The 26864-nt window shown below is 38.5% G+C and overlaps 1 protein-coding gene across 11 annotated transcripts in view; it reads right to left on the bottom strand.

The window, feature by feature from the left end:
- The window catches only part of Wdr33 (WD repeat domain 33), a 109937-nt gene extending 84069 nt beyond the window's left edge, over positions 1 to 25868 (bottom strand). For 9 of the 11 annotated variants that reach the window (XM_013363947.4, XM_005315867.3, XM_078017275.1 and 6 more), the window contains exon 1: positions 25707 to 25868. The gene's annotated coding sequence lies outside the window, so the exon portion shown is untranslated. Of the gene's footprint in view, positions 1 to 3387; positions 3458 to 25438; positions 25531 to 25706 lie in introns of those variants that run through there. The other 2 variants (XM_078017274.1, XM_040294207.2) reach the window with 2 other exon arrangements.
- Between the last annotated feature and the right edge of the window lie 996 nt (positions 25869 to 26864).

A 26864-nucleotide genomic window follows, 5' to 3' on the forward strand; every position in this document is an offset into this window, starting at 1 on the left:
GAGTTCAAACCAGCCTCATTAATTTAGCAAAGCCCTAAGCAACTTAGTGAGAACCTATGTCTAAATAAAATATAAAAGGGGATGAGGCTATGTGTGGCTCAGTGGTTAAGTGCCTCTGTTCAATTCCTGGGTACAAAAAAAAAAGGTAATTTTAATCATGTAATTGATCAAAATATCTAACTCACAATAACCACTGCTGTTTTATTTAATAATGCATTGTTGCTTAAATGCTTAAACGTTTGGGTGTAAAGACTGGATCTACTCAACAGGGATCCACAGTACTTAAACTAATGAATCAATGTTACAACACCTTTGAGGTGGCCAAATGTAAACTAAATGCTTTAATTAAAGTTGTGCATAACTCAGCATCAGGTATTTCAGTAAATCTGGATTGCCCTACAAGCCCTTGCACTATAATTGCTTGCCGCTTGAGTGTATTTTGTGTAAGGTTTTAGTGCTAGCAAGTAAACATGAGTTTATTGACTTAAAAGACAAAGTTACCAGGGAAAATAAAGAAAAGAAAAAATATATTGTGCCACCACTAGCTAACTGTATCTGCAATGGTGAATTATATGTATATTTTTACAGCTTAAGGAAATTTCCATATTGTACAAATCTTTGCAATGTTTTAAACAGCTTCCTAAATATTCCACAAATTAGATTTAACATATTTAATGTTCCCTTGTTAAACATTTGAATTGTTTTCAACTATATCCTACTAAAATATCAAATAGAACTATGTACATAAACCTTTTTCTGAAAAACCATGTTTCCATCATAAATAAGAGGAACTGCTAAAGTCAAAGAATCCGCTCTATTGCTATCAGGTTAAAACATATACATATATCATCTCTTCTTTTGCTTTTTCGTTTTCTTGATTTACCAAGAAGACTGAATGTTTATTATTTTCTATTTTTTTTTAATCATTTTACTCCTATCACTACATACACTGTCTTCTCATGTTCGTGTGTGAGAGTGTGGGCAGGGAGAGGAGGGGGGGCGAAGGAGGGAGAGAGGGATAGAGATGGCGCCCACATAGAAAGTGTACCCAGAGCCTCACACATGCTAAGCATGAGCTCCATGTTTTACCACTTAGTATAGCCCTGCCCTCTTTTATACACTTGTTTGGTGAACCAATCTGAAATAAGGTATTTGTCATTTGTCTCTTATCTGATTAGGCTCAAAGTAGATTTGGATTTTGAATTTTAAAAGCACACTTCTTATACTTCTGGAATTCACAAGCAAAAATGGTTAGACCTACCAGTGTTATTGCATGCAGATACAGGTTTTTTAACCACTCTATAATATTCTCTGAATGAATATAACATTATTTATATTTTATTATGTCTGAAGGACTTTGGAATGATTCTCATTCACAATGATGAAAATAACACTGCTAAAAATTCTTTATTTTATTGCTATTACAAGTCTTGAATTTTAGTTACGCTGTTGTAGAGAATAATTAAGATATAAGTTGTACATCTTTGATTCCAAAGGAGATTGAGCACCTTTCCATGTTTATTGGTCTATCTGTATATTTTATGAAGCATCTGTTTAATTCTCATGTTTAAAAAAAAAAAAAAAGTTTAGAGCTGAGATTGTGGCTCAGAGGTAGAGCGCTCGCCCAGCAAGTGCGAGGCCCGGGGGTTCCATCCTCAGCACCAAAAATAAATAAATAAAGGTATTGTGTCCAACTACAACTAAAAAATAAACAAATAAATACTTTTTAAAAGTGTAACAGTAAAATTACTTATTGTTTCTCTATGATAAAGTGACAGTGGATCCTAAGTATTCACAGATTCTAAATTTACAGATTTTTTTACTTGCTAGTAAAATTGAACTGTCACTCTAAGATCAACACTCACAGTGTTTTTGAGTAGTCATTCTGCCACACAAAGCACATGTTCACAAGTATCTACTAAAGCAGTGAAAACTTTGAGCTGCTCAGAGCCTAAGTCAGTGGTCAACCAAGACAACATTTCACCTTCTTGTTTCAGGTCTTTTTTCTGTAAACAAGTATCCTTTTTGCAGTCTAATGTGTATCTTTTTTTTCTTGGTGATTTTGCTTTTTAAAATGCCCTTCCCAGCTACTGCTAAAATACTGTCTAGTATTACCAAGAGCAACAAGGCTGTGATGTGCTTTATGGAGAAAATATATGTGTTAGATAAGCTTGGTTCAGGCATGAGTTAAAGTGCTGTTAAGCATGAGTTCAATATTAATGGATCAATAACATACAGAAAATAAGGTATCTTTAAACACAAGCACACACAAACAATGTCGTATTTTTTTAATATTTTTTAGTTGTCAATGGACCTTTATTTTATTTATTGATACTCGGTGCTGAGAATCAAACCCAGTGCCTCACACATGCTAGGCAAGCGCTCTGCCACTAAGCCACAGTCCCAGCCCAACAAGGTTATATATTCTTGTTACCAGAAGCTTGCAGCAATCTAACCCTCTATTTTCCCTAAGAGGGAAACATTTGCTAATTCACTGTTCACATTAAGAAAGCATGGGGACGCTGGGCACCTGTAATCCCAGCAGGAGGATCTTGTCTCTGCCTCAGCAACTTTGAGCAGCTAAGCAACTCAGAAAGACCCTGTCTCTAAATAAAATACAAAATAGGGTTGGGATATGGCTCAGTGGTTGAGTGCCCTTTAGCTCAAGGCTAAGAAAGAAAAAAAAAAGAAAGAAGGGAAGGAAGGGAGAGTGAGGGGGGAGAGGGAGGGAAAGAAAGAGAAAGCTTGGTGGCACTGTGTGGTCCCAGCTACTGGGGAGGCAGGGCAGTATTCCAAGGTCACAGTAGGCAGCATGATGAAACCCTTTCTACAATAAAAACTGTTCACAGTGACCTTATAGAATTTAGTGCTATGAATAACAAGAATTAACTGGATTTGACAGTACTTCCTATCCACAAGTAATAATAATAGAATTGGATAGATCTTCAAGAATTTTCTCTTTTAAAACTCCTTCATAAAGGTACTGTATCCAACTACAGCTAAAAAATAAATATTAAAAAAAAATCCCTTCAGCAGAAGAACCCCTTCATCAAGTCTTATTCTAGAATTAAGTTCAAGATAGAGAACATGGCTGGACCACTCTTTACTACTTGTTACTCCTGACTCCTCCACAGAACCCCAAGCAACAAAAGAAGGGGACACAGCCTAACATCACTGGAGTACAAAGAAATGCAAAGGAGGGAATCTAAGGCTTTACTTAAAGCTCAAAGCTCTGATTCTCTGCCACACTGAAGAAAAATTTTCACAACTCTGGTTCTTTTGTTTCCTCAATCTCTAAAATGAGGGAACAGGATTGGGACCTTTAATATAGCTTAATATTTAAAATTTGTAGGGCTGGGGATGTGGCTCAATCGGTAGCGCGCTCATCTGACATGCATGGGGCCCAAGTTTGATCCTCAGCACCACATACAAACAAAGATGTTGTGTCCGCCGAAAACTAAAAAAAATAAATATTAAAAAATTCTCTCTAAATAAATAAATAAATAAAATTTGTAGAGCACAAGTACAGAATGGTAATGACTTAAAATCTTTTATTTGACATTCAAGAAATTTTTGCTAAATGGCAAAAATTTATATACCATGTTACAACTGGCTGTGATTTCCAGAAGTACCTTAACCTATGTATAAACTTACCAAAAACCATCCAAAGACTGAGCAGAGATCCAGAGACAATCTAAAAACTTCTGTTTTGCAAAAAGGTCTTTGAGTTCTGTTCATGAGCATAAGCAAGCACTGGAGACTGACTAAATAAACTACTTCAGTATTTCTATATCATAAACCACTATGTATTTTGATTTTTACATAATCATTAAAAATGCTTATAAATTTTTAAACAATGGTAAGTGAAAAAAATCAGATTATAAAATAACTATTTACAAATTAGTGCTGGGGTTGTGGCTCAGTGGCATAGCACTTGCCTGGCACGTGAGAGGGACTGGGTTCAATTCTCAGCACCACATAAAAAAATAAAGATATTGTAACCATCTACAGCTAAAAATATTTTTTAAAAAACAAACAAACAGGGGCTGGGGATGTGGCTCGAACAGTAGCGCGCTCGCCTGGAATGCATGCGGCCCGGGTTCGATCCTCAGCACCACATACCAACAAAGATGTTGTGTCCGCCGAGAACTAAAAAATAAATATTAAAAATTCTCTCTCTCTCTCTCTCTCTCTCTACCCCCTCTCTAAAAAAAAAAATTAGAAACTCTTTTCTCTCTGTATCCTGGTATCATGACCAGCGCTACTTTCCTTCACCACATTCTTCAGCCATGATATCCTACCTTATTCAGGCCCTGAGGAAGGAGTTGGCCATCTATGGACTAAAACCTCTTAAACTGGGAAGGACAGTACCAGACCTAGAACCTGGGCCTCATGTATGCTAGGCAAGTGCTCTACTACGGAGCTACATTCCTGGTCCTCTTTAAAACAGGGCACAGCCTGGAACTGTGATTCTTCTCTCAGCCTCCTGAGTATCTGGTATTAAAGGATATATGAATTTTTCTTCATTTTTTAATCTAAGGAACTTAGAAATAGAATATGCAAGCATGCATCTTGTTCTACATTCTCATGAATATTTATCATTTGTACACTAATGAAGAATTCCATTTTCATATAGTATACCAAGTAAGTTATTATTTTCTTTTTCTTTTTTTTCTTTTGCTTTTTTGGTATTAGAGATTGAACCCAGGGATGCATTACCGCTGAGGCACATTCTCCACCCTTTTTTTATATTTGGTTAGATACCAGGTCTTGCTGAGTTGCTTAGGGTCTCACTAAATTGTTGAGGCTGGCTTTGAACTTGCGATACTCAGTCTCCCAAGATTACAGACATATGGATTACAGACATATGCCACCATACCCAGCATGGTGGGCATATCTTATCTTCGAAAATAAATAAAAAGAAATGTGTACTTGTCTGCATAAGTCAAAAAATTAAAAAGAATACAGTGAAAAATTAAGAGTGGAGAATTATGGCAAAATTTTTCTGCTCTCTTTTTTCCCCAAGTTGTCGCAATAAATATGGATTGTTTTTATAGTGAGTTAGGATATGGTATTTTTCTGGGTTGTTTCATTTTGTATTTTTTTCTTGTGTGATGCCAGGGATTGATCCTAGGGACTCAGACATCCTAGGCAAGTGTCCTACCACTCAGCTACATTCCCCAGCCCTTTTTCATTTAATTTTATCTTGATACAGTGCCTGGCTAAATTGCACAGGCTGGTCTCAATTTTCAATGCTCCAGCCTCTGCCTCCCAAAAAGTTGGTATTATAGCTGTACACCACTGCATCCCATTGTTCATCTGTTTTTAAAAATGCTTTTCCAGTTGGGCATGGTAATAATAATCTATAATCCCAGTGGCTCAGGAAGCTAAGGCAGGAGGATCACAAATTCGAAGGCCAGCCTCAGCAACTTAGTGAGGCCCTAAGCAACTAGCAAGACCCAGTATCAAAACAAAGAAAAAGGCCTGGGGATGTGGCTCAGTGATTTAGCACCCCTGGGTTCAATCCCCAATGCCAAATAAATAAATAGAACTTTTTCAGGAGTAGGGATGTAGTAACTCAATTGTAAAGCACTTGACTGACATGCATGAGGCCCTGGGTTGGATACCTAGCATTGCAAAACAAAACCCAAAAAATTTCTAAAACTAACCTTGTCACATATCCCTACTATCCTTTGTTGGTACAGTCTTATAACAAAATTCCGAATTATTTTTGTAAATTAAGGCTTATTTATAAGCAGTTTTACAAAATTCATGTCTTTGTAAAACTGCTTATAAATAAGCCTTAATTATAGCATGTAAAATCCTAGCAAAGCAGTATCACACTGGTAAAAACTATGACTTTTGTCGAAACTATAAAATCCCTATCAGCAGAAATTGAATGTTTTGAATCTATATTTCCCCACGCCTCGCACAGATCCTAGCAAACATTAAAATTTTTACAAACGTGTTTTAAAATATATGCTAACAGAAATCATCCTTGGAATACTCAAAAATTGCTGCAAGCAGGCTCATCCAATTAATGTTAAGATTATAGGGCAGCTGAGCACAGTGGTGTATGCCTGTACATCTATAGGCTGAGGCAGGAAGATACCAAGTTTAAAAGCAGCCTCAGCAACTTAGTGAGGCCCAAAGCAACTCAGTAAGACACTGTCTCTAAACAAAATACAAAAAAAGGGCTGGGGATGTGGCTCAGTGGCTAAGGGTCCCTAGGTTCAATCCCCCATACCAAAAAAATAAAAAATAAGTGGGCAAAAGTTTAAGAACACAGTTCCCAAGTACCTCCCCCACAATACTTATTAATTTAATTACAAAGAGAAGAACAGTAATTATATGGTGGAGAGTCCAACAGACACAATATTTGCTGACAGAATAGCAATGTTTGTGCTTCTACATGACAAGGAATAAGCTAAGGTTTTTAACCAAATCAATAAAAGTATTTCAGGATAATCTAATTAAAATACAGAGTATGTTTGAGATATAGTTCATACACTCTTGAACAAACATAACAATTAGTGAAAGAAACAAACTTATCAGTCCATCAAGAGGTGTGACATGCAGGGGCCTGAGTCATGCTCAGCATGCATGAGGCACTGGGTAGGTAAATAAGAGCAAATAAATAAAGGTATTGTGCCCATCTACAACTAAAAAAAATATTTTAAAAAAGGAGATGGGGTTAAGTGTGTAGTTCAGTGGGACCACACACTTCTGGGTTTGACCCCCACCAGCTCAAAAAAAAAAAAAAAGTAAGAACAAGAGCAAGAGAGGAGCTGTAATCCCAGCGGCTCCAGGAGGCTGAGACAGAGTTCAAAGCCAGCCTCAGCAAAAGAGAAGTGCTAAACAACTCAGTCAGACTCTGTCTCTAAATAAAACAGAAAATAGGGCTGGAGGTGTGACTCAGTTGTTAAGTGCCCCTGAATTCAATCCCCAGAGCCAAAAGAGAGAGGGAGAGGGAGAGGGAGGGAGAAAGGGGGGGGGGGGAAGGAGGCCTGAGCACACCTACAGACCCAACTACTCAGGGAGACTGAAACAGAAAGAACACTTGAACCCACAAGTACAAGACCAGCCTAGGCAAAACACAGACGATGCCATCTCAAGAAACAAAACAAAAAAAACATGACTTGCCAGGCACAGTGGCACACGCCTGTAATCCTGGAGACTAGGGAGGCTGAGGGAGGAGGATAGCGAGTTCAAAGCCAGCCTCAGCAAAAGAGAGCCGCTAGGCAACTCAGAGAGACCCTGTCTCTAAATAAAATACAAACCAGGGCTGGGGATGTGGCTCAGTGGTCGAAGTATCCCTGACTTCAAGCTCCAGTATCCAAAAATTAAAAAAAAAAAAAAAAAAAAAGACTTATGTATTACCACTGTTGGATAAAACAGCAAACGACAGTTTCAACTAGTCCCAAGTCAGGTCTAAGAAGCACTAAGACTTATTTGCAATACTTCTCCAATGGGCAAGTCTAAAAAATGCAAGACAAGAAAAGCAATAGTAATTCATTTACTTAAATATTATCCAATACCCAGAATTTGGATGGATAGGCTTAAATGATAAACTAAACAGAAAACAGAATAGTCTGCTTCTGCTTCTGAATCCAGATACATCAGCAAAATGAAAATTATAACTATGAAACTAAGAAGTACAAGAGATCTTTTATTTAAAGAAAGGGGAGGAAGCTAGGGCAGAGTAGCTCAATGGTAGAGCATGTACATACAGACACAAAGTGCTGGGTTCAATCTCTAGCTCAAAAAACATAAAAAGAGGGCTGGGGATGTGGCTCAAGCGGTAGCCTGGCATGTGTGCAGCCCGGGTTTGATCCTCAGCACCACATACCAACAAAGATGTTGTGTCCGTCGAGAACTAAAAAATAAATATTAAAAATTCTCTCTCTCTCTCCTCTCTCGTTAAAAAAAAAACATAAAAAGAAAAACAAAATCTTCAAAGTTCTTTTAAGAATCTGTTCTCAGAAGAGATGTAAAAAAAAAAGAGATGTAAAGACAAGATCTATTATCTAACTTACATAAAAAATAAAGGGTCTCTTAAAAACAAAAGTGAAACTGGTAAATTATTTATAGCAAACTTCCAGTTTAGAATGGACTAAATAAAGTGGGGTGGGGCAGGAGTCTGCAGTTCTTCTCAAACTAGTGTACCTCAAACTAATGCACTTAAGAATCACCTGAGAGGTAGTTAAACTATGATTCCTGGGTCTCATCTCTAAAGACTTTATTTAGCAGACCTTAAGGAAGACCTGAAAAGATACATTCCTAAGATATTCCAAAGGTGATACTAATATCCGTGGAGTATATGTTCAGTAGCATCACTTGAGTCACAGTCCTAGAACTAGTGGAAAACTAACTACAGAATTAAAAAGCCTTTGAATTGAGCTGGTCCCAATGGTATACAAGGTAATCCCAGCTATTAGGAAGGCTAATGCCAGACTGGGCAATATCACAAGACCTTCTCTCAAAATAAAAAGGGACTGGGGAGCCAAGCACAGTGACACACACTTGTAATACCAGGGATTGGGAGGCTGATGATTACCAAATCAAGATCAGTTTCAGCAACCTGGCAAGACCCTGTCTCAAAAACTTAAAAAAAAAAAAATAGTCTGTGGATATAGCTAAGTTCCCCTCGGTTCAATCTCCAGTACTCCACCACTTCCGACACCGGAGAAAGGCAAAAATAAACAAAATAAATAAAACCTAACATATCATCAATACCTACCAAAAATTGATAGCTCAAGACAGGATTATCAAATGATTCAAAAACTAATCCTTTTAGACAAGTCTAAAACTAATCCTTCTTTTTCTCCCTTCAGAGAAAACATGTCCCTGCAATTCTCAAACACCTCTAGCACTATCAGACAAATTGTACTAGATGTTCCTTATAAATGTCCCTTATTTAAACTACTCAGTTTGTGTTATTTCATTATAGCAGCTCTAACTAATACAGAGAAAAAGCAAATGCAGCAAAATTGTAACTAATGATGAATCTAGGAGGAAAGTACATAATGTTAACTGTACTATTCATTCAACTTTATGTCTAAAAACTGTTCATATATTTGTATAATATCTAAGAATCCTGTTGAGTATCTAACTATTTATTTAGTAGGCATTGACCATGCTTATCTAAGTAAAGGAACTTTGTTTATCAACATCTACAAAACAATTTACAGGGATGCTGTTTGGGATGAAAATCTACAGATAAGTTGGGAAGCACTACTATTTTGACACTGAATCTTCCTATCCATGTATATTAAAAATTACTCCATTTATTTAGATCTTCTTTGTGTAGTTTTCTTGTACACATTTTGCTAAATTTACATCTAAAGTATTTTTTTATGTCAATGTAGATGGCACTGTGTTTTAAACCACAATTGTCTGCTGCTGATATATAAGAAATTGACTTATATATTTACCTATTTTTTTTAAAGAGAGTGAGAGAGGGAGAAAGAGAGAGAGAATTTTTTAATATTTATTTATTTATTTTAGTTATGGGCGGACACAACATCTTTGTTTGTATGTGGTGCTGAAGATCGAACCCGGGCTGCATGCATGCCAGGCGAGTACGCTACCGCTTGAGCCACATCCCCAGCCCCATATATTTACCTTGTATTCTGAAACCATTATAATCACTTTTAGTTCCAGGAGTGGTTTGGATTTTTTTTTTTTTTTTTTTTGAGACAGGGTCTCACTAAATTGCCCAGGTTGGCTGGAACTCCAATCCTCATGCCTGTCTTGCAAATTTCTGGGATTACAGACAAATACCACCAACACACAGCTTGATTATATTTTTTTTTTCTTTTTTCAGACAAACAACTCAGCAGGGTGGCTTATCTGCCTAGAAAGGATCTGTGGGTTTTTCCAAGGACAAGGGTCTTGCCTCCCCTTCCTTAGGACAGGCATTGAGATAGAACTTACTGTTATTTATTTATTTTCAAAAATGGAGTCACATCAGTTTCTCATTCCCCCCTTTGTCTAGAAACTTGGGGACCAATAATGGTTCCATCAGTTGGGGGTCTATATGGGCAGGCCCCATCTTTTTTTTTTTTTAAAGAGAGAGGGAGAGAGGGAGGGAGAGAGGGGGGGAGAGGCGGGGAGAGAGGGGAGGAGGGAGAGAGAGAGAGAGAGAGAATTTTAATATTTATTCTTTAGTTATCGGCGGACACAACATCTTTGTTTTGTATGTGGTGCTGAGGATCGAACCCAGGCCGCACACATGCCAGGCAAGGGAGCTACCGCTTAAGCCACATCCCCAGCCCCAGGCCCCATCTTGGTAGGATTCTCCTGAGTTTGATAGTGGGTACACAGAACCATCATCTGAACTCTGTCCTTGATGAAAGCCACTAGCTTGTTCACAAGCAGTCCTACTAAAGTTGACACTAGGGTAATTTGAGAGGAAACAGTAACCCTCAGGGGAACTGATTAAATTTCTTTACCCCTGAAGCTTCCCACCACTATATCTTTGCTTAAAATCTTCAGACATGCAAATATTTATAACATGCTATGGCAAGAGACAAAGTATGTACAAAATGCCACAGAATTCTCAACATATATTAGAAGAACTGAAAATGGGGATACACCACAAGGTATTTTCACATGCATTTTCACAGCATTATTCAAAATAACTAAAATAGCAAACTAACTAAATGTAAATATACACTTACAGGTGAATGGGTAAAGAAAAAGTCATAATGCCAGGCATGATAGTCCATGCCCCAGAGACTCCAGAGGCTGAGACAGAAGGATGGCAAGTTCAAGACCAGCCCCAGTAACTTAGCAAGGCCCTAAGCAACTTGGTGAGATGCTAATTAAAAATAAAAAATAAAATGGGGTGGGAATGTAGCTCAATGTGTAAAGCACCTCTGGGTTTAATTCCCAATATAAAAAAAAAATGACATACATACAGTGGTATATTATTCAGCCTTAAAAAGGAAATTATGACTGCCAGGCATAGTGGCACATGCCTGTAATCCTAGCAATTTAGGAGGCTGGGACAGGTAGCTTTGAGTTCAAAGCCAGCTTCAGCAACTTAGCAAGGCCCTAAGCAACTCAGCAAGACCCTGTCTCTAAATAAAATACAAAAAGGGGACTGGGAGGCTAGAGTTCTGGCTCAGTGGTAAAGTGTTCACCTAGCACCTATGAGGCACTGGGTTCAATCCTCAGCACCACATAAAGATGAAATAAAGATATTGTGTGTCCACCTACAACTAGAAAATAAATATTAAAGGGGGAGGAGATGCGTGCTGGAGACATGGCTCAGTGGTTAAGCAACCCTAGGTTCAATCCCTGGTACCAAAAAGGAAATGACACATGCTACAACATTGATGATGAACCTTAAACATATTAAACTAAGTAAAATAAGCCAGTCACAAAAGGATATTAAACTAATAAGCCAGTAAAATAAGATATTAAACTTAAATAAAATAAGCCAGTCACAAAAGGTTATCATTCCTCTTGAGATTCCTAGAACAGTCAAAAAAGTAGAATGGAAACTGTCAAAGGCTAGGAGCTCCTGTTTAATAATAAGAGTTTCGGTGTTGCAAAGGAGTTCTACAGACTGCATAACAAAGTGAATGTGATTAACACTACTGATCTATAGTGAAAAATGGTTAAAATTTAAAATTTTATGTTATATATACTTACCACAATCTTAAAATAAAGCAAGTATGGAAACCAGAAGGCACTTCAGTAGTGGCTTTAATAAATGAATAAAGACCTAGGTTCCATCCACAGTACCACAAGAGATCAAGCGATAGACAGTATTTCTCAGTTTCTAGTTCTATTATCCACATTGACCTAAAAATCTAATTCTTCAGAATACTTGTTGGGTTTTTTGTTGTTGTTGTTGTTTCGTTTTTTTGTTTTGGGCAGTGTACAGGATCAAACTCAAGGTCTTAAGTTTGGCTGTACAGATAGCTACACCCCAACCCCATGGTGCCTTTTAACTACCTCATGACATATACTTTTCATAACAATTGGATAATTCCCTTCTAAAAAGTCTTAAAAGGGAACAGTGGCACATCTATAATCCCATGTACTCATGAGGCTAAGGCTAGACATATCTCAAATTTGAGGCCTGCCTCAGCAACTTCTTGAGACCCTGTCTCAAAAATAAAAAGGACTAGGGCTGGGGATGTGGCTCAAGCAGTAGATCAAGCAGTAGCGTGCTCGCCTGGCATGCGGGCGGCCCGGGTTCTATCCTCAGCACCACATACAAACAAAGATGTTGTGTCCGCCGAGAACTAAAAAATAAATGTTAAAAAATTCTCTCCCTCCCTCTCTCTCTCACCCTCTCTTTAAAAAAGATGATTAAAACTGTAGAAAAAAAATTTAATGCTCTAAAGGATAGTTATTTAAAATAAATAAATAAATAAATTTTAAAAATTTTTTTTAAAAAAGGACTAGACACATAGCTCAGTGGTACTGCATCCCTGGGTTCAATCCCAGTTAGTGACCAAAAAAAAATCTGTCTTGCTATCAAAAGAACAATGTAGGCTGGGACTGTGGCTCAGTGGTACAGTGCTTGCCTAGCACACGTGAAGCACTGGGTTCACTTCTCTGCACTACATACAAATAAACAAAATAAAGTACATTAACAACTGAAAAAATATTTTTAAAGAACACTTATGCAATGTCAACCAAATATTTTTAAATAACGTAAAACAAAACCTCACCATTAAATCATGTCATTACGTTTTTCTTGACCTTAGTTAGGGTTTAGTATGGTTATTGAAAATTCCTTTCATTAGAGCCAAAAACTAAAGCCTACAGCTTTCTAACCACAAAATCAAACTCACTATAGCCTTCTAGTCAAAAAGTCAAATTCACATTTATATTTAGGGGCTGAGGATATAGGTCCATGGTAGAGTGCTTGCCTAGCATGGGCCTATATTATTAGGCCCTAGGTTAGATTCCCAATGACAGAAAAAAAAAAAGGGGGGGGGAACTCATATTTTTATCCATAACCAACAATCCACATTCCTGACTGCAAAAATCAACTGTGCAATCAATTGTAAACTGAATTAAATATAGCAAATCTGCCTTCCATGACACCAAAGGTACAATCAACAATTCTTTTTTTTTTTTTAAGAGAGAGTGAGAGGGAGAGAGAATTTATTTATTTATTTATTTATTTTAGTTTTCAGCGGACACAACATCTTTGTATGTGGTGCTGAGGATCCAACCTGGGCCGCACACATGCCAGGCGAGCGCGCAGCCCCAATCAACAATTCTTAAAAAGATAATACAAACATTACAAAAATTATAATTTTATACTTCAATGACCAATAAAAAGGTGAAAAAAGTATAGCTCAGTGTTAGAGCTTAAACTCCAGCATGCTCAAGGGCCTGGGTTCATTACACTACACAACACCGGAAAAAAAGAGAGGAAAAAGAAGCAAGCAAGCAAAAAGAATCCACAAATGACAGAATATATCTGCAATCATATATTTGATAAGAGACTTGAAAATATGGAATAAACTCTTACAACTCAATAATTAAAGGACAATAATTAAAGGGCAAAAGGTCTAAAGTTACTTGTCTAAAAAGATAAACAAATGCCAATAAACATATGAAAAAGATGTTCATCACCATTAGTTGTTAGGAAAACACAAATCAAAACCATGAATGTTGAGGTACAGCTTACCATCATATAGACATATATAAACAAGTGCTAGCATGCAGAAAGCCTCAAGTTCAATCTCTAAACTATATACATAAATAAACAAACCATAATGAAAGTCAGGTGCACTGGAACACTTATCTGTAGTCCCAGGTACTCAAGGGGATGAAGCAGGAGTATCCCTTCAACCCAGGATTTTATAAACAAATTGGAGCCCTCATACACGACTGGTAGGAATGCAAAATGGTGCAGCCTCTTGGGAAAACAGGCTGAAATTTCTTCAAATGTTAAAGAATTGCCATGTGATCCAACAATTTTACTCCTAGAAATATTCTCAGGAGAATAAAAAGCATCATATCCACATAAAAGCTTGTACACTCGTGTTCAAAGCAGCATTAATTAATTGGTAAAAACCAAAAAATGAAAACAAAAAGGCTAGGGATAAAACTCAGTGCTAGAGCACCCCTGGGTTCAATCCCCAGTAATGTAAACAAGGGAAAAAAAGAAAAATTCAAATGTCTCGGTGCAACTACTTGAACTCAGTTCAAGAACTCATAAAGCTTATTTTTTTAAAACTGTATTTGACCTGATGCAAAATTAGTTTGAGTCTACTGTTATATATGAAACTGAAATTTTGTTAAAGCTCTTTTTAGGCATCCTACTTAACAGAAACTTCCTCCTTCTACTGAAAAACAACTATGATTGTGTACAGAGAATTTCCACAAGTAACTGGTTAAAGGTCTTTAGTAAAACCATCAGAACCTTCAATATCTAATTCGGTTTTGCTTTGGGTTTTTTTTCCCCCTTGGGTCAGGATAATGAGGATTGAACCCAGGGGTGCTCTACCACTGAGCCACATTGCCAGGCTTACTTATTCTGAGGCAGGGTCTAAGTTGCCCAGGCTGGCCTCAACTTTACTATCCTCCTGTCTCATCTTTCCAAGTAGTTGGGATCGCAGGCATGTGTCATGGCACCTAGACAATATCTAGCTTTTTTTCTTTTTTAATTTTTTTTTAGCTGTAGATAGACGCAATACCTTTTTCTTTTTTGTTTTGTTTTGTTTTGTGTGGTGCTGGGAATTGAACCAGGGCTTTGTGCATGTGAGGCAAGCACTCTATAAACTGAGCTATATCACCCAGAACCCGACACAATACCTTTATTTATTTTTATGTGGTGCTGAGAATCCAACCCAGTACCTCACACATGCAAGGTAAACGCTCTGCCACTGAGCCACAACCCCAACCCCAACTAACATCTGTACCGATGAAATACTACTATGTAAAAATTTTTAAATGAGAAGTTTCTTTTTACTAATTTTTAGAGGTCCCCAGGGATTAAACCCAGGGGCACTCAACCACTGTGCCACATCTCCAGCCCTATTTTTTATTTTATTTAGAAACAGGGTCTCACTGAGTTGCTTAATGCCTCACTAAGTTGCAGAGGCTGGCTTTGAACTCGAGAGTGAGCCTCCTGCTCAGCCTCCCAAACCACGGAGATTATAGGCATGAGTCACTGTGCTGGTTTAGAGGAAGTTTATTATAAAACAAAAACAGATGCAGTTATCAAAATAGGGTTTGAAACCCACCTGGAAAAAGAGGTCTATAAAAAAAAGTTAAGTTATGAAAAGAAAACAGCAAATCATATCTGCACTCCCTTTTTGGTACTAAAGATTGAACCCCAGGGGCACTTAAACCAATGAGCCACACTGTCAGCCCTTTTTATTTATTTTGAGTCAGGATCTTACTAAGTTGCATACGGCCTTGCTAAATTGCTGAGACTGGCTTTGAACTTTGGGATCCTCCTGCCTCAGCCTCCCAAGCAACTGGGATTACAGGAGTGCTCCACTGCCTTGCTTCACATCTGCATTCTTACAACCAGGAGCTAAATTAGGCACGGTATCACGTACCTGTATTCCCAGTCTCTGGAGGCTAAGACAGGAAGACCATGAGTTAAAAGCCAACCTTGGCAAAAGCAAGGTGCTAAGCAACTCAGTGAGACCCTGTCTCTAAATGAAATACAAAATAGGGCTGGGGATGTGGCTCAATGCCCTTAAATTCAATCCCCAGGGCTGGGGATGTGGCTCAAGCAGTAGCGCGCTCGCCTGGCATGCGTGCGGCCCGGTTCGATCCTCAGCACCACATACCAACAAAGATGTTGTGTCCGCCGAGAACTGAAAAATAAATATTAAAAAAAAAAAAATTCTCTCTCTCTCTCTCTCCTCTCTCACTCTCTCTTAAAAAAAAAAAAAAATTCAATCCCCAATACCCAAAAACGGGGGCGGGGGGTGTATTTTATATGTTGAAAAGAACAATGATCAGAAGCTGTCATGCGTGTGTGTTTTACCATAACTTTTTTTTCGGTGTTGGGATTGACCCAGGGTCTCCTACATAAGCACATGCTCTTCGGGTAGAATAGAAGAAATAAAAACCAGGTAGAAAGGAGTCATAAGACAACACAAGGAAATACAATTTTTTACAATATTTTTTAGATGTTGATGAACCTTTATTTTATTCATTTATTTATATTTGGTACTGAGAATTGAACCCAGTGCCTCGCACATACTAGGTAAGTGTTCTTCCACTGAGTCACAACCCAAGTCAATTAAACAATTTTAATTTAAAGTTCAGCATACTTTTCCAAGGCTATCATTTCCTAAGCCAGTCTCTCTCCCAGGCTTGTTACTCACATATTACCATATATTCAGCATATATCATGTATGTTACCATATATTCACTGACTTATGTTATGCCGCAGTCTGGCTGGGCACAAATCACAAGCCACTCAAGCAGGAACAAACTTTATTTCTGAAATCCCTGAAAGCCACCCACGCAGCATTTCAGGAACACCACAACCAACGGGAGGGGAACTTCACCAACCAACCAATAGGAACTTCCCAGGAATCCCCGGGAGAACTCCAAAGTAGTAGGCCAGGCGGACAGCAGGGGTCTATATACAATTGAATACACAGCCTGTTTCAATCCAGCATCATCCAGTCACAGCAATTATACACAGCTTAACTTAATTATCATCATCTTAATGGCTCACCTCTCAACCATTACTTCTGGCAAAATGCCAGGGGCCATTCAGATTCGGCTGTGGCTCTCAGCATTATTAATTACCTTTTGCACTGTTAATCAGTCCACCAATAAGTAGATTAAGCAAAGAAGAGATACAATATTTTGATATACCTATAATTTTGAGAACTTTCCAATGTTATCTACTAACCAGATAATGGATTCTGAAAACTGTTAAGTCATGCTGAGATCACTACACTGATATCATCCCTACAAACCTTCTCATGTCCAGTCCTCATAAAGTATACTTTAAAAGAAAAGCCAGGAACCCCAAATATGTCTCTCACCCTCCAGGTAGTCTGCATTCTCCCCTGAATGCATATTACTTGATTTTTAAAATAAATCTGTGACTCTACTGATATATATTGAAATTCTTTCCCATCATGAATGCCAAGAACCCTGCTTGTCCTAAGTGAAGTCCCCCCTTCTCTGAAAACACCCTAGCCCTAAAAATCTTTAAAAAGTTCTTGAACCAAAGATTAAGGCCAACCTCAGCAACTTAGTAAGACCCTGTCTTAAAAGACAAAAATAAGGAGGACTGGAGTATAGCCTAGTGGTAAATCTCCAGGGGAGACAGGAGGAGTTCCATTAATAGTTGAGTGACTATGTCTAAATCTGCTCAAGAGCTGGGGTTGTGGCACAGAGATACAGTGCTCGCCTAGCATTCATGAGGCACTGGGTTCAATCCTCAGCACCAAATAAATATAAAATACAGATATTGTGTCCACCTATAACTAAAAAATAAATATTAAAAAATAATAAATAAATAAATTTGCTCAAGAACACTTTTTTTTTTAAATGCTAGTAACTGAACCCTGGGTCTCATGCATACTAAGTACCTGCTTCACCACTGAGATTATATGATCAGCCTCTAGAACTCAGAGTTTATGCCCATTTATGCCTGTTGGCACAATAAGTCTCCTTTTCACCTTCAAATACATTCTATTTGAATCATTATAGGAGCTGAGGCGACAGACTATGTTACATTGATAAAATGCAGTTCCTCAAAGGTAAAGCTGTTGTAATTTTTTTAAAAAGGAGGAGGAGTTCAAAACTGATATGGAATGATTTCTTTGACACATTATGAAGCTAAAAAAACCAGGGGTCATACACACGTGAGCATCTCAAACTTAAAAACCTGTGCATCACCAAGGTGTAGTGGTGCATGCTATAGTCCCAGCTATTGAAAAGGCTAAGTTAGAAGGATCACTCTAGTCCAGAAGTTCCAGGCCAGCCTGGGAAACATAGTAAGAGCCAATCTCAAAAAAGAAAGAAAAGCTTGTGCATCAAATGACACAACATAGTGAAAGGCAACCTACAAAATGGGAAAAAATATACATAAATCATATATGTGGTAAGGGCTTCATATCAAGAATATACCCATGGCAGTGCACACCTGTAGTTCCAGAGACTTGAAGTCTGTGACAGGAAGATCATAACTTCAAAGCCAGCCTAGGAAACTTAGCATTACTCTGTCTCAAAAAATAAAACACAGCGGCTTGGGGGGCTAAGGTAGGAGAATCAGGAGTTCAAAGCCAGCCTCAGGAACTATGAGGCCCTAAGCAATTCAGTGAGACTGATAGACCCAACCTGATCTTTTATTAAAATTGGGAGCCATCTTGCCACAAAGCCATGAAAAGCTAATTTCGGCTTTACTATAAATTACTGCAAATTCTGAACCTGCTTGGAATGCCTGCCCATGCCTTGAACTCACCCATGCCTGGCTCTCTGACCAGATAGCAGCCCTCTCTGAAACTTTAGTGACACCTCATAAATATTGGCCTTCCCTGGCCAGACAACGACCCTCTCTGAGGCTCTAATGGTCTTCATAAATTCTGATGTTGGGGCCAGCAAAAAAAAAAAAAAAAAAAAATGTAAACTACCATTAGTGTGATGCTTGTCAGAGTTCTGTTATCTGTAACCCCCCTTTTGTGTAACTTTCTGGGCTATAAAGCTGGGCTGTAGGAAAGGTGGGGCAGCTGTTTTGTTCCGGCCGTTTTGGGAGGGAAAGGCAGCCCGGCCGGTGGAAATAATAAGCTTGCTTTAATTTGATTTTAATTGGAGTCAGTGGTCTTTTCTTGCGTCCTGGTCTAACAAGACCCTGTCTCAAAATAAAATACAAAGTAGGGCCAGGGATGTGGCTCTGTGGTGGAGTACCCCTGAGTTCAATCCCCAGTACCAAAAAAATAAAAATAAAACAGGAATGCAGATGTAGCTCAGTTGTAAAGCGCCCCTAGATTCAATCTCCAGTACCAAAAAATAAAATAAAAACAAAAAACACACACATGTAGAGTGAGATCTGGGGACGTGGCTCAGTAATAAACCACTTGCCTAGTATATGCAGAACTGAGTTGAATCCAGGGCACTGCCAAAGAAAAAGAAAACTTTCCCTGCTTTCATGTGTTTTTGTTGTTTTTTGTTTTGTTTTTGTTCTCTACATTAAGACTTCAGCCTACAACTGAGTTATGCCCCCAGGCCCAAAAGCTACTTTGCAAAAAAAAAAAAAAAAAAACTGCTAATAAGTATGCAAATAACAGAATTAGAAAACCCCCAATGACATAAATGGCTCAGCCAACAATCATCAGACATTAGGTGAAAAATGTGAGGAACAGGGTATTCGTATGATGCCAGTGTTATCACTCTACACATCAAGTATAATTGCAAAGGGGAAAATCTACTTGTTCAATGAAGAAAACTGGTGGCCACCACACTAACCAAGTAAATTTAGCCCTATAAATACTGGCATTCCTAGCCACCTTTTAAGGGATCACTAGACGTTGAACTTGACATTCTATCTTTCCTGATGTAATGCAATGTAAATTGCATTACATCAGGAAATTGCATATCATCACCTGTGAAGGCTTTTTTTCTTTGTGGTGGCACTGGGGATCGAACAAAGGGACATGCTACCATTGAGCCAAATGCCTGAGTAGGTGAGATTACGGGTGTGAGCCATCACATCTAGCTACCTATAAGGTTTTCATTGTTTGTGGAAAGTTTGTTTGTTTGTTTTTGTGGTACTAGGCATTGAACCCAGGGCCTTATACGGGCTAGTCAAACACTTTAAATCTGAGCTTCATCCTCTGTAAGTTTTTAATGCTAAAAACATCTGAGCTAAATTTAACAAACCTTTCTATATCATCATCTCAGCTACTCATAAGGCTGAGGCAGGAAGATCACAAGTTCCAAGCCTGCCTAGGAAAATTCAAGAGACACCCCCCCCTTCTCTTGCTCTTTTTTTTTTTTAAAGAAACAGCATCACACCATGCTGCCCACAAATTCCTAGGTTCAGTCATCTTCTGCCTTAGCTTTTGAGTAGCTGAGACTACAAGTGCACTTCACCTTGCCCCACTGATGTGGAACATTTTTAAATTTTTATTTGGTACTGAGGATTGAACCAAGGGGTGCTTAACCACTGGGCCACATCCCCAGTCCTTTTAGTTTTTTTATTTTGAGACTAGATCTCACTAAGTTGTTTCAAACTTGCAATCCTCCTGCCTCAGCCTCCCAATTCCCAGGGATTAAAGGCATGTGTCATTCACCATACCCAGTTGGAACATATTTTTAAAAGATGGGGGTTGGGGTTAGCATGTGAGACACTGGGTTCAATCTCAGCACTACATAAAAATATAAACAAAGTTGTGTCGATCCATAACGAAAAACATACACAAAAAAAGATGTTGCTATATGAGCTGGAGATGTAGCTCAATGATACATCACCTGATTAGCATACTGGAGACCCTGGGTTCAATTCCCAGCAGCCCTAGCCTGAAAAGGGATGCTGCAGATTTAGTGCTAATTGCCACAGACCTGATAAAGACATTATGATTATGTATGTTCTTAGTTTGAGTGTGGTTTGAAATAAAAATACATGAATGTATAGGAAATAGTATTAGCTCAAAGAAATGTTTCCTAAGATTTTAAATTAAGAATCAGAATATCTGAATTTAATTTCAAATGATGGGGGTGGAGTGGTATACACAATTAAAGCAAAAGAGCTAAATGTTAGTTAACAGTTAAATATAAACATAAGGTAATGGGTGTTCATTGTACTATTCATCCATTTTTATACATGTTTGAAATTTTTCATAACATAAAATTGGAAAGTTACCATAATATTTCACATACAAAAAAAGAAAAAAATTGCTCCTTAAAAGTATCTTACTAGGGCTGGGGTTGTGGCTCAGCGATAGAGCGCTCACCTAGCATGTGTGAGGCGCTGGGTTCAATCCTCAGAACCACATAAAAACAAATAAGTAAAATGAATGTATTACGTTCAACTACAACTAAAATAAATATTTTTTTTAAAGTATCTTACTAGGCCAGGCACAGTGGTGCTCGCCTGTAATCCCAGCAGCTGGGGAGGCTAAGGCAGGAGGATCTAGAGTTCAAAGCAAGTCTCAACAATGGGGAAGCACTAAGCAACTCCGTGAGATCATGTCTCTAAATAAAATAGGAAATAGGGCTAGGGATGTGGCTCAGTGGTTGAATGCCTGAGTTCAATCCCCAGGTGTCCGTCGTCCGCCGCCACTCCCCAAAGAAAGTATCTTACTATGGCTGGGCATTGTGGTGTATGCTACTCTGGAGAAGCTCCAGCTACTCTGGAGGCTCACAAAAGGATCACAAGTTCAAGGACAACTGGGCAATTTAGTGAGACCCTGTCTTAAAAAATAAAGTATCCTACTAAGTGGGACAGCAAACAGAAAAGAGATTAAGTGCCTTTAGTAACAAATTCAGTCTGAGGTACAGTTTTGCATTTAACCCATTCAAGGACCAGCTAAAAATGGTAAGTACTCTGGTAAGAACACAAATCTACAGAAGGCATTTACACAGACCTTAGACTAAAGAGACAAGTTAAAAATAAAGGAAAAGTAAATGCAATGAAATTTAGCTGGATTTTGAAGAATGAAAAAGATATAAATAAATTGTCTGAAAGAAAAGAAACAATTAACAAGGATTAGCCTAAGCAAAAGTCAAAGTACAGCAATAAATCAGAAATAAACCAGGTCAGTTTGAAATGTGGATCCCTGTAGAATCACAAGGGGAATTTTTATAGAAAACTCATTCATCCTTCAATTTTTGTAATGACAGGGTCTCACTTAAGTAGCTGAGGACCTTGCTAAGTTGCTGAGCCTGCAATCTTCCTTAAAAATAAAAAATACAAGAATAAAAGTCACTATGATACCTGACTTCAAAATGTTCATGAAGGCCAGGCACAGAGGCTGTAATCCCAGTGACTCCAGAGGCTGAGGCAGGAGAATTCCAAGTTCAAGGCCAGCCTCAGCAATTTAGCAAGGCTCTAACCATCTTAGCAAAAACCTGGTCAAAAATTAAAAAATAAGAAAAAGGTTGGGGACATAGCTCAGTGGAAAGCACCCCTGCGTTAAATCCTTGGCTACCAAAAAAAAAGTTCACAAAGTTAAGAACAGAGTCAAAGCACACTAAGCACATTAATTAGAAATACATTCAAAAAACAAAAACAAAAAAAAGAAAAGAAATACATTCAAAAGGCTTTCATAACACAGAGAAAGGAATATGTTACCTAAAGAAATTGTCAATAAGTTTTCAAAGATATTTGTGTTAATGTTTAAAAATTGAAAATGATTTCAACAAGTAAATCTCACACTTAGCATGGGTGAGGTCCTGGGTTCAATCCATAGGAATAACAGAAAAAAGTAGGTAGTTGGCTGCTACTGAAATCCATGATGCTTTTTTCTTTTTTTTTAAAGATTTTTCTTTCTTTCTTTTAAAGTTTTATTTTGTTTATTTTTATGTGGTGCTGAGGCTGGAACCCAGTGCCTTAAGCATGCGAGGCAAGCACTCTGGCACTGGGCCATAACCCATCCCCATTACGCTTTTTTTCAATGCTACCCAGCACTGGGGATTTACAAGCAATCAAATTATGAAAATAAGGCATAACAAAAACTTTATGAAATCAGTTAACTCTACTAGAAAGTTATTAAAATGCTTATGAGCTACAAGAATCATGTTCTATGGGTCAGGTGCTAAAGAGCTTCTATGTCTAGAATTAGTATAAATAGTTTATAAAGGGGAGAGAAAAGTCACCAAAGAAAACACATGTTCAAGAGCAAACTTTTAAATCTAAACCACTGATAATAACAAAAGACAATACTTTTCGGTTTTGGTACAGGGACACTCAAACACTGAGCCACATCCCCAGCCCTTTTTATTTTTGAGACAGGGTCTCACTTAAGTAGCGGAGGGCCTTGCGGAGCCTGGCTTTGAACTTGCAATCCTCCTGCCTCAGCCTCCCCAGCTTCTGGGATTAAGACAAGCACCTGCTCACCTGGCTAAAGACAAGACTTCTAAGTATTAAAACTATCATCAGGCAACTTGTCTCACAACATATTTCAGCAACAAAGAAACTTGTAACTGTTTCAACAAAACATTTCTTATCAGCAAGTTTCAACACATATGAAATTCTTAAAGTTTTGTAGAAAACTAAGTTTGGAACCCATACTTGTTTAAATAACATTTATGATAGTTAAATATTTTTATAATGAAGATTGCTCACATGGGGACTCCCAACTAAGTAATACTATCTTTCCTAAAAATATTTGTAACATTCCAAATATTTTTCTAAGTAACCTCAAAAAGATTACATAAATGCATTCATAAGTGAAAAACTTTTTAAAATATCTATTGTAGTTATAAAGCTTTATTTACAACTTTACTTTCTTATTCTGAAATAAATTTGAGCTTGGCAATAATCAAGCAACATTTTCCTCCAAAAGTAACATAAAAAGAACATGGACTTCTTATTACTAATCAAAGAGAGCTATGAATAAGCACCTTAAATCATTAATAAAAATATGGTTAGGGGCTGGGGCTGTAGCTCAAAGGCAAGTGCTTGCCTAGCATGTATCTGAGGACTGAGTTTGATCCTTAGCACAGTGTTAAAAAATAAAAAATAAAGGCATGATGTCGTATCTACAACTACAAAAATTATTTTTTAAATATATATGTATATATATATATATGGTTGAAGGTTTAGCTCAAGATAAATCTGTAATGGCAAAATTGATAACTTGGTATTTTTCACGAACTAAAGATTGCTGGGATTGTGGCTCAGAGGTAAAGCGCTTGCCTAGATCCTCAGCACCACATAAAAATAAATAAATTTTAAAAACAAAGGTATTATGTCCAACTACAACTAAAAATAAAAATAAATATTTCAGAAAATAATTTAGACCTTTAGTTTCACACATAACGATTTATTTTTCCTTAACAAACTGTGTTTTGGGGCTGGGGATGTGGCTCAAGCGGTAGCGTGCTCGCCTGGCATGCGAGCGGCCCAGGTTCGATCCTCAGCACCACATACAAAGATGTTGTGTCCGCCCAAAAATTTTTTTAAAAAAAATTAAAAAATTCTCCCTCTCTCTTTCCACCAAAATTCTTCCCAGGAGTATAGAAAATTAAAATTTCCCCTAAATTACTAGAAAACAGGCTAAATAAGGAACTTTAAATCTTAGCACAAACTCAAATCTTCTATTGAGTAAGGAGACCAGTTAAAAGTGCAAAAGTATCTTTTAAAAGATGGGCGTCCAGCCAGGCAAGATGGCGTGCACCGGTAATCCCAGCCATTCCAGAAACTGAGGCAGGAGGATCCCAAATTCAAAGACATCCTCAGCAACTTAGGGAGGCCTTAAAGCAATACCTTGTCACAAAATAAAATGTAAAAAGGGCTGGGGAAGTAGCCCAGTGGTTAAATGTCCCTGCGTTCAATCCCCAGTGCCAAAAGAAAAGGGAAAGATGCGTGTCAAATGCAATTAAGATTTGAAAAAGAAAAATGCCACCAGGGGAACGTTTTCTTTCAACTAACGGTCAATAGCAGTTTTGCTTGAATTAAATAGATCTACCACAACACCACGTTCACAAACATAAAATAATAGAACTCCAGAGTGTACGTAAAACCTATGCTTCCAAAAAGCGTGACTTTCAGCATAGCTTTTTGTTCCTATGCAGTCTTCCAAAGTTCCTGAACAGTTAGCTTAATGACATCTGTGTAGAAACTACACAGCTTGATAAGCTTTCTACTCCTCTGATTTGATTTAGATATAACCACTGAATGCCCTAGCAACATACCTTCTCCGTACTCCAGAAGAGCCACTAACCACAAGGGTTACAACCAAATATCAACATTTATTTTAGTTTTCTTTTTGTTTGTTTGCTTGTTTGTTTAAAACAGGCTAGCCGGTACAGAGGCGTCTTATAATCCAGCTACTCGGGATGCTAAGAATCGCGAGTTTTGGGACCAGCCTGGGCTTCACAGGGAAAAACCCTGTCTCAAATGCAAAACAATGCAAAAACAGGAATGCTTTCTAAGGTCTTAGAGTAAATAAGTTGCCAAAAAGCAACTTAAAATTAGAGACAGGGAGGGGGTTACCAAAAGGACATACGTAGGATGCATTTTCTAAAGCAAACCAAATACGAATATAAACGTTCTGAAGAAGCAGGGCTTTGCCTGTCAAGCTGGGGCCCTTATCCCTGTAAAAAACACTGAATCCAAGCCACAGTAACATCAAGGCTAAACCTTCCGCTGTTTTATAGTCTGCACATTAACTTCTCCCGAATCTTCATCAACCAACGACTCAAACCACACTCCATTCAACTCTCGGCCCATCTCCTTCCAGTCCCGTTCAAAATATCAGTTTAAACGCGCTTCCCTCCTCCAAACATCACGTCTTATTCATGCCCGCCTTACCTACGTCTTCTCCATCGCCACCGGTCCCCAGGCAGGGCCTTAGTTTCACCATGCCCTCCTTTCCTCGCCGGCCTTAAGCCTCCAGTCCCCGCCCCAAAGGTTCAAACTTGCCCCAATCAGCCCTCCCGATATTGGTCCTCCCAGCTCCTCCAACCTGTCCCCCGGAGCCCCTCCAGTCCCCCAAAGCACGCAACGGCCAAGCCTGAAAATGGCGGAGAGTACTGCCGCCTACTGCAGGCGAGCGGTCCCGCGCCACCACTGCACTCACCGTCTGGCGTTGAGCAGAGCTCCTAACGGCGAGCGAAGCGTTCGTCTTCACAGTTGGGAACGTTTCTACTCTCCAGTCTCCTTCCTCCTCCCCTCTCAATCCCTCTCCTCCAAAAGTGCAGCCGCCATCTTCCCCAATGAACCACCGAGCGCACGTCATCACGCACGAGCGTACGGTACTACGTCACGTGCGCCTGAGCCGCGGTCTCTGTACTGCTGGAGCTACGCATGTGCATAGGTGAGGGGCAGGGCCTGGCTGAGTACCCACGCGGCTTAGTGTGAGCTTTCTTTGTTTGGCTGAGAGGTTCGAGCTGGTTGCCGGAGGGCGAATGATGGGGGCGGCACTTCACAGTACTGATAGGTTTCAGGTCGTAAGCCAGCCCGGATGCTTTCAAAAACACTCCGTTTTCCAAAAATTGAAGACGGTATTTGTTCGGAGATGGATACCTTAGCTATTTGGCCAGCCCTACCAAGAGTCAAATTATGGGCAAGGCGCTTAAAATTGCTAATTTTGTGTCCCTGTGTTTCACCGTGAAAACATGTAGCAGAATCAGGCACACAATTAGTGTTCATGCATTACCTGATACCAGTTGTGCTACAGATTACTTTATTTCCTCGGGAGGCCACGTGAGAAAAACAGCCTTATGGTACAACCACTTTGGAAAACTTATTTCATCGTTCTAATTAAAGATAAGAACGCTCACCCTGCGACCTAGAAATTCTGTATACCCACCAAAGAATGTTCAAGAACATTTATAACACCTTAATTCCTAATGAACAAAAATTGGTAACCCAAATTGCCTTGCATAGTTGAATAGGTAAATTGTGGTATAGTCCTACAGCACATTTCTGGATGTCAGTAGGTAAGAATTGCTGATGAACATGAGATACTGTTAACTCAGGCACCCTGTGTAATTTCTTTTTCTTTTTTTCCTCTTTTTGGTACCAGGGATTGAACTCAGAGGCACTCAACCGCTGAGCCCTATTTTGTATTTTTAATTTAGAGACAGGGTCTCACTGAGTTGCTCAGCACATTGTGTTTGCTGAGGCTGGCTTTTTTTTTTTTTTTAAGAGAGAGAAGAGAGAGAATTTTAATATTTATTTTTTTAGTTTTCGTCAGACACATCTTTGTATGTGGTGCTGAGGGCCGCACACATTC

This window comes from Ictidomys tridecemlineatus, chromosome 7, assembly GCF_052094955.1.
Source record: "Ictidomys tridecemlineatus isolate mIctTri1 chromosome 7, mIctTri1.hap1, whole genome shotgun sequence".
Classification (NCBI taxonomy): Eukaryota; Metazoa; Chordata; class Mammalia; order Rodentia; family Sciuridae; genus Ictidomys; species Ictidomys tridecemlineatus.